At 39.1% G+C, this 8,893-nt stretch overlaps 1 protein-coding gene across 2 annotated transcripts in view; it reads right to left on the minus strand.

Annotated features, from left to right (window-relative positions):
- The window catches only part of fzy (cell division cycle 20 protein fzy), a 157,216-nt gene that overhangs the window by 88,815 nt on the left and 59,508 nt on the right, over nt 1–8,893 (minus strand). The window lies entirely within an intron of this gene.

Genomic DNA, 8,893 nt, shown 5'->3' on the forward strand with positions numbered 1-8,893 from the left:
TTCACCGGGTGGGTAGGTGGCGGAAGTGGGGGAGGACGGAAATCAGCCAACCAGGAATGAAAGGGGAGCAATGCCCTCCACGGAGGCGAACCTGATATATCACACTAGCGTTAGGCCTACTCTTCTTTGAAAGCCTACTGAGGAACAATAAGGAATGACAAGCCAATATAAGTCGCATTATTTTTTTTGACATTATTCAAATCAATTGTCTTTTATTCATTATGCAACACAGTTTACACTGCGCATAAGTTATGCCTCACATCACTATACAGAACACAAAATTTATACGCAAAGTTCACCGATTTCACAGCTGCACTGAATCTGGAAACAGACACGCGATATCTCTCTCTCTCTCTCTCTCTCTCTCTCTCTCTCTCTCTCTCTCTCTCTCTCTCTCTCGACCTATGGCAATCCACTGCATAGTTCTAGTTTTCCGTAAAAGATTATGCGCCGTGCAGAAAACTCGACTGCGCCGAAGTTTCTTCGGCGCATTTTTAACTTGTTTAATTACTCAAATGTCTGGAAATTAAGACTTTTGTCAAATGCATCATCAAACTGATAATATTTAGACAGATGAAGAGATTCATTGGGGGATAATCATTGCTGCGCCAATCCTCTAACCAAAACGATCTTTTGGGAGAATCGAATCTTTTGATAGAAAGAGATACATGTCGAATCAGAGAGGTAAATATCCACGTTTTTTAGCAAGCGCGGTATAGAATCATCAGGCATTTTTTTCGCAATGATTCTTTGCTCTTTCAAAAGACTTTAGAGAATAGAATATAGAATTTAGACCAAAGGCTAAGCACTGGGACCTAAGAGGTCATCAGGCTCTGAAACGGAAATTGACAGTAAAAAGGTTTGAAAGGCGTAACAGGAGGAAAACCTCGCAGTTACAGCAATGGAAAATTGTTAGGAGAGGGTGGAAGGTAAGATGGAAGAAAGAGAATATGAAAGGAGGTACAGTAAAAGGAATGAAAGGGGTTTCAACTAGTTGCCTAAAGAAGGGGCTCTGTAAAGAACCTCAAGTGATGCCTACAGTGCATCGCATGAGGTGCACTGACGGCACTAAACCCTTAAAAGACATCGTCACAAGCATTCGATATCAAAGAAAGACGCAGCAGGTAAGTAGGGGGGGGAGGGGAGGGGGGAGGGAGTTACCCCAGTGGCGATGAGAGAGAAAGTTACGTCAAACCTTTCGGTGAATTATTATCACAAGGCGAAACGAAGAGTTGGAATTTTAAATTTATATATTAGGGAAGTTTACAACAACAATTCACGAGGAAACTGAATTCATTTGGACACTCGTCACCTATTGGTGCATTTCTACTCAGCAGCATAAAGTAAGATTCTTTTTTTTAATGGAATCTTCGCCAATATTGTCTATGAGTAGCTAAACCAATTTCGAAGATGTGGAATAGTAATTTAGTGCCCAGATGAGCTTTATTTTAAGCACGTGTGCTTATTTCTCGAAGTATTACTTTAGATGAGATTAAATATCGCCATTGAGCCGCAACTTACTTTGTTTATATAAACAAAGCCGCAACTTATTTTGTTTATATAAACAAAGCCGCAACTTACTTTGTTTATATAAACAAAGCCGCAACTTACTTTGTTTATATAAACAAAGCCGCAACTTACTTTGTTTATATAAACAAAGCCGCAACTTACTTTGTTTATATAAACAAAACACGTAATCATACGTGAAAAATAGAACAGATAGGTACCTGGGCCAACTACCTCCCAGAAATGAAGAAGAAAACACCACGAAAGTTGGAGGAATTAACTTGAAAGTTGCTGAAAGGCCAAACAGAATCGTTTTTGGGCCAGAAAGATCATCATCCCCGTAGGGAGGTCGGGGTAAGTGCCGTCAGTGCACCTCATGCAGTGCACTGTAGGCATTACGTAAGGTTCTATGCGGCGTGCCTTCCTTAGGCCCCTAGCTGCAACCCCTTTCGTTCCTTTTACTGTACCTCCGTTCATATTCTCTTTCTTCCATCTTACTTTCCTCAACCCTCTCCTCACAATTGATTCATTGTGCAACTGCTTTGAGGTTTTCCTCCTGTTACACCTTTCAAACCTTTTACTGAATGACCTCATAGGTCCCAGAGCTTGGCCTTTGGCCTAAATTCTACATTCGATTCAATTCAGAAAGAGTCATGGAATATTAAGTGCACTTAACCTAATAACTAAAGAGCTGTGACTGTGCCCCACGCTTCGTGGGTATGGCGCAAAGTTCACGGACTCCCGTGAGGTCTCTTCAAGAGGTACTAATCTCCTCACTATCACAGATCAATCCACCAGAAGATACATAAATCCACTTAAGGGAAGCTAAGGCATTGATTACTTATCAAGCGCTCGCTCATTTCAGCGAATCAGGAGTTCCAGCGTAATCAAAATCCCGTCATAGCAATTGACAGCAAATCATTAAAAATGAATTGTGATGGTTTCATCGTGCTTATCAATACTGAGAATATCAAGCAAGGGTATACAACGTTATTTGTCTTCATTCAGATTCCCCATCAAACCGACTGTTAGAATTTGTATTTATATACGATATGCCCGAAAGGTTCTTTCTTCACTGGGGAAAGTTTCTATTTTGAGAAAAAATAGACTCTCGTTCTTTTAGTTTGTGAATAATTACCAGAATCAGAATTCTTGAATAGAAATACAACTGCGGGGTGTCATTAGAGAAAAATTACATTCCATTATGTGAAACTATTTGATAGGTTGGTGTCACGATCGAAATTGGACGGATTTAGAATACTTCAATGATACCGTTTTAACCAACAAGGTATCAAGAGATTTACATAGCTTGCTCAAAAGAATGCTTCGTGTATCTAGAGAGATTTGACTCAAGATGAATCTGATATAAACAAAAGTAACGAGGACATGACACTAGATGGAAAAAGGGTTAATACAAGTTTCTTGGGATGGAATTTATGAAAGAATGAAGGATGACTAATAAAACAATGGCCACGCTGAACTGAACTTGGAAATCAAATGGATTGCAACTTCACACGAAAGCAAGAATATACTTTAGCCTATTAGGAAATGTTTTGCTATACGGACATCGGAAGACCATAAACTATATCTTGGAAGGTTTTGTCGATTTCAGAACAAAGGTTTCAATAAGAACACTAAGAGTCAAATGGCAGGACTGAGTGAGAAATGATACCATAGAGGCAATTACGGAAGTTCTTGATGTAAATGAGATAACGATGTATGGTGGATGGATATGGCCTTGACATGTCCTTCGGATCACCCAAGGAGAGAATGAGTAAGTTTCATTTGGGTCCCTGCGGGCGCCAGAAGATTTGGAAGACCTGGACTTACTCTGATGATTATTACTAGATGGGAGGCTGGAGATGAGCTGAGATTTGTGGTTGAGTAAAGTACAAGAAAGACATTTCTACTTTCCTGATCTTATTTCTCAAGGTCCTCTCCGAATGTCGCGGGCATGCGCTCGATACCCAATCCCATACCCAAATGACCTGATAAGAGTTTGTCTCTGTTAGGGGAGAACTCTTAAACGACTTTAAAATGGAAACTGTCAGAACCATTAGCCTATAAATGAACAAGATCGAATCGAATGATAATAATAATAATAATAATAATAATAATAATAATAATAATAATAATAATAATCACTAAGTTATAAAAAAAAAGTAAAAAATGCGCCGAAGTTTCTTCGGCACAATCGAGTTTTCTGTACAGCCGCTACAGCGCATAATCAAGGCCACGGAAAATAAATCTATCTTTCGGTGGTCTAAGTATAATGCTGTATGAGCCGCGGCCCATGAAACCACGACCCAGTGGTGGCCTAGCCTATATCGTTGCCAGAAGCACGATCATGGCTAACTTTAACCTTAAATAAAATAAAAACTACTGCAATTTGGTATGTTTGATGATTGGAGGGTGGATGGTCAACATACCAATTTGCAGCCCTCTAGTCTCAGTAGTTTTTAAGATCTGAGGGCGGACAGAAAAAGTGCGGACGGACAGACAAAGCCGGCACAATAGTTTTCTTTTACGGAAAACTAAAAATGACAGTTAGCAAATACCTTTGACCGAAAAGCAACCTGTTCACGAGCACTTTTCAAATTCTGAATCAGAGTGCTTTCCCAGTTCAGTTAAAAGTCATTAATTTTCAATCAGAGAAATCGTCAAGAATTCCCTAATCGGTTTGCAAGATAAGGCAACGCGATGAGCTCTTTGTGATATCTTTAGCATATCGTCCAAATGGCTTCCTAATCAATATGAAATGTTCGCCCAAGGCCCTGCTTATCAGAGTGGCAGATAGCCCAAAAGGCCCACTCCAACTCGTGGCTGCGTTAATGTACCCCAACTCTTTTCAAACATTCCAGTCCTTCTCTTGAATAGAGTCTTGACCGAAAATGTATATTAAATTATATAAAATCTAAATAGTGCCACCAAATATGTATAAGATGTATACGAAAACGATTATTATTATATCTTTTTTTTTTTTTTTTTTGTCTATCACAGTCATCCTATTCGACTGGGTGGTTTTTATAGAGTGGGGTTCCTGGTTGCATCCTGCCTCCTCAGGAGTCCATCGCTTTTCTCACTATGGGCGCTGTTTCTAGTAGCACACTCTTCTGCATGAGTCCTGGAGCTACTTCGGCATCTAGTTTTTCCAGATTCCTTGTCTGGGATCTTGAGATCGTGCCTAGTGTTCCTATAAGTAGGGGTACAATTTCCATTGGCATATTCCATATCCTTCTTATTGATACTTATTATTATTATTATTATTATTATTATTATTATTATTATTATTATTATTATTATTATTATTATTATTATTATTTCAGTAGACGAAACTTATTCACATGGAACAAGCCCACCAAAGGGGCCACTGACTTGAAATTCAAGCTTCCAAAGAATGTTGGTTTCTACCTCCCACCGCGGCAGACCCCGCGCTGCAGCTGTAACTGATCACATGATACAGAGCCAGTGATTTTCCATCGCCCTGGGGGAGACGCGAACCCGCCTCATCTCAGTGACACTAACCACTATACCAGAACATCTGTTAGGGCTGGCAATTGCAATCTCAAAGACCTTCCACACCATTTAAAGCTGATTGTTTTTAAATGCAGATTATATAAAATTAAATTATATTAAATCTGGATAGCGTCAAACAATCTGGAAATGGAGACAAGCACAAATTCAACCCTAACTGGGAGGGCCAAGTGGCACATTTCAGGATTTCAGCTCCTCACAGTTACTGACTGGGAATCGCATTTCTCTGCTAATCCTTCTGGCAATGTTTTCTATTATTTTTTTCTCCTTTTTCTGGGTGTTTCTTGATATTCTCCTTCCTGAAATTTGGTGGCATAATCTTCTTGAAGTTTGAGCTGTGCAGTTTCCTTTTCTAATATGTGATCCTTTTTCATCACTAACTTATTGTCCTCCGTCATTTGGTAACTGAATTTTCAAGAGGGCGGGGAATTTCTTTATAATGATTGTTACACGGCAAAAGAAGTTAGGTTTCTCCCAAATAAGTTTAGAAATTATTACCGTTCTCAAAGCATCACCTAATATAAAAACAGGATATTTTAACTTCTTGCCTGTATTCCTAATTCTAATAGCCACAATGCCCTCTTAACTTTTCGAGTTCTTCACGCTTTTTTGGATATGCTTGTAACTATGAAGCCGTAAGATCCAAGCGCAAGAAATTGAAGAGGCTGTGGTGACCTCCTTGTGATTATGGTGACGCGGGTTCGTTCCCCGCGACCGGCCATCACAGTCTCTTCAATTTCTTGCGCTTGGATCTTACGGCTTCGTAGTTACAAGCATATCCAAAAAAGCGCGAAGAATTCGAGAAGTTAAGAGGGCATTGTGGCTATTAGAATTACATATGTGTCTGGTAAAAGTGACCAGTAGATTCTACACACACACACACACACACACACACACACACACACACACACACACACACACACATATATATATATATATATATATATATATATATATATATATATATATATATATATATATATATATATAATATATACAATATATATGCGTGTATATATACTGTATGTATATATATATATATATATATATATATATATATATATATATATATATATATATATATATATATATATACAATTAAACAGCATTTTGTTATAATACCTCCTTATTACCGGCTGGCAATTGCGACGAGTATTTCTCGCTGCAATGATATTCTGTTGCATCACAGCGCAATGCATCTGCACCGCAATGAAGAAGAAGAATTGTTATTTTGCTCAAGTCTGAAGTCACGGTGGTGTAATGCTGATAAAACGCTAAAGGATGTATCTCGTAATGAAATTACGTAACGACAAAAATCACAGACATCGCCATATCCTCAGATAAACAGCCGTTAAAAGGGTTGATAACAAGAAAGAACAACAAATCTCCCTGAGCATTCGTAGATAACAGATAACATCCCGTTCGATTTTTAGTTTTCTGTAAAAGAAAACTGCTGTGCCGGCTTTGTCTGTCCGTCCGCACTTTATTCTGTCCGCCCTCAGATCTTAAAAACTACTGAGGCTAGAGGGCTGCAAATTGGCATGTTGATCATCCACCCTCCAATCATCAGACATACCAAATTGCAGCCCTCTATCCTCAGCAGTTTTTTATTTTATTCAAGGTTGAAGTTATTCATAATCGTGCGTCTGGCAACGATATAGGACAGGCCACCACTGGGCCGTGGCTAAAGTTTCATAGGCCGCGGCTCATACAGCATTATACCGAGACCACCAAAAGATAAGATATATTTTCGGTGGCCTTGATTATACGCTGTAGTGGCCGCACAGAAAACTCGATTGCGCCGAAGAAACTTCAGCGCATTTTTTACTTGTTTTTCTTTTTCCTCAGTGGAGGAGGTTTTCACGAGAGGTATATTTGACGTAACTTCCTCTACAAAGATCTGGCATCGTAAAGGGAGATTGAATGTGGTACCCAGTCGCCACTGTCATAAGATAAACAGTAATGATATTCCTGGAACAGCAGAAACCTTCAAATTACAAATGATTCCGGTCTGGACGTCTCTTTGGCAGAACTAACACTAGAATGGTATCGTCTGAACAACTATTATTATTATCATTATTATTATTATTATTATTATTATTATTATTATTATTATTATTATTCAGAAGTTGGACCCTATTCATGTGGAACAAGCCCACCACAGGGACCATTGACTTGAAAGTCATGCTTCCAAAGAATTTGCGTTCATTAAGAAGACATCAAAAGGTAATGGGAAACACAGAAAGAGATCAGTTATTAGAAAAATAGATAAACTAACAATTTAATAAATAAATAAAAACGTCGGTAAAATATTAAAAATACAAGTTGAATTGTATGAGGGCAGTACTGCATTGCGTCTACGCTTGAACTTCTGAAGCGATTCTGGTCTTATATGCTTGTTTCGAAGAACCCGGATTATCTTTTATCTTACGAGAATGATCTCTTCGACGGTAAACACCTATGAAGATAATTAGTCGACTTAGATCTAAAATTCTGAAAAATGGTGAAAAATAGTGAAGATAATGCACCTCCTACAAGGAATGTGGCGCACGACAAACACTTGTTTATGCATTTACTCAAAACTTCAGTTTATAAGATCGACATGCAGGACACATCTTCAGAAAACTGAAGAGAAATTCCCCAGCCGCAGTGTGGATCGATGGATCAGTCCACTAAGTTCAGAAATTATTATTTGCTAGGGCTATTTTTACAATCTTTCCTGGCTGCATTTTCCCCGAGATGTAACCGAGTACCGAGATCCGGGACCTTTCTCTGAAAATAGCGGGACGCCATATCTTGAAAGCTAACCATAGAAATTTTTTGAAAATAATCTCCTAATGTTTCCCACACCCAAATTACAGTGTGTGTAACTACTCTAACCTAACCCAATCTAACTAACCTAACGTAGGGGCATGGCAAAAAAAAAAAACTGGAGTTGGTGCAATACTTGCATACATCTGAGGAATTTGCTGCCCTAAAAGTGTGAGAGAGAGAGAGAGAGAGAGAGAGAGAGAGAGAGAGAGAGAGAGAGAGAGAGAGAGAGAGAGAGAGAGAGAGAGAGAAATGCAAGTTTGGCATACTGCTTGCTGAAAAATAAGTATGGTCATAAATCAACTGAAACTAGGGCTACTCTATTTATATACTTTTTCTACTTTCATTCCCATTTCCTTTATCTCCCTCTTCCATTCTTCAATATATAATTCTCTGCCATCATTTCAAGGTACTGATGAGCAGTCACGTGAGGCAGAAATGGTAGAATTAAGCTTTACAAAATACGGGATCAGCGCTTATAGTCAAGGCAACATATTAACAGTGTCTAGCTTTCTCTATTTTCCCGGGGTGAGGGCAGGTATGAACCCCCTGGGAACAGGGACTGTTCCTGAGGTTTTGAGTGCCCCACCTGAGGCTGGGTTTAAACCAAGGCCACCGAGAGAGAGAGAGAGAGAGAGAGAGAGAGAGAGAGAACCCCTATCTCACCAGGGTAAAGTGTATAACCTAAGGCTGGGATTTACCAAGGTTTAACCCATCTCAGATATGAATTGGCTGTTCGACAGACCATCCTCATGGACATGACTATCTAAACAGCACTGTCCCTGATGTTTCCTGATTTGCGTGAGTGTGGTACCGCCCTTCAGTCGACCCAATCCCCTCCTGCTTCTAGACAGGTGTCTAGTTGTAAATTTAGGGGAATATAACGTCAAGAATTTCAAAATGTTTATACCTGCCCTATGGCAAAAGCTGCCAAATCATATTTATGGGATTTGTGTTGATTTGTCCTGGATACGAACTGGATGACGAGATTTTTGATGGCTGATTCCATTCTATTCCATTCTATTCTATAGTATTTTACGTG

Source organism: Macrobrachium rosenbergii, chromosome 12, assembly GCF_040412425.1.
Source record: "Macrobrachium rosenbergii isolate ZJJX-2024 chromosome 12, ASM4041242v1, whole genome shotgun sequence".
NCBI classification, from domain to species: domain Eukaryota; kingdom Metazoa; phylum Arthropoda; class Malacostraca; order Decapoda; family Palaemonidae; genus Macrobrachium; species Macrobrachium rosenbergii.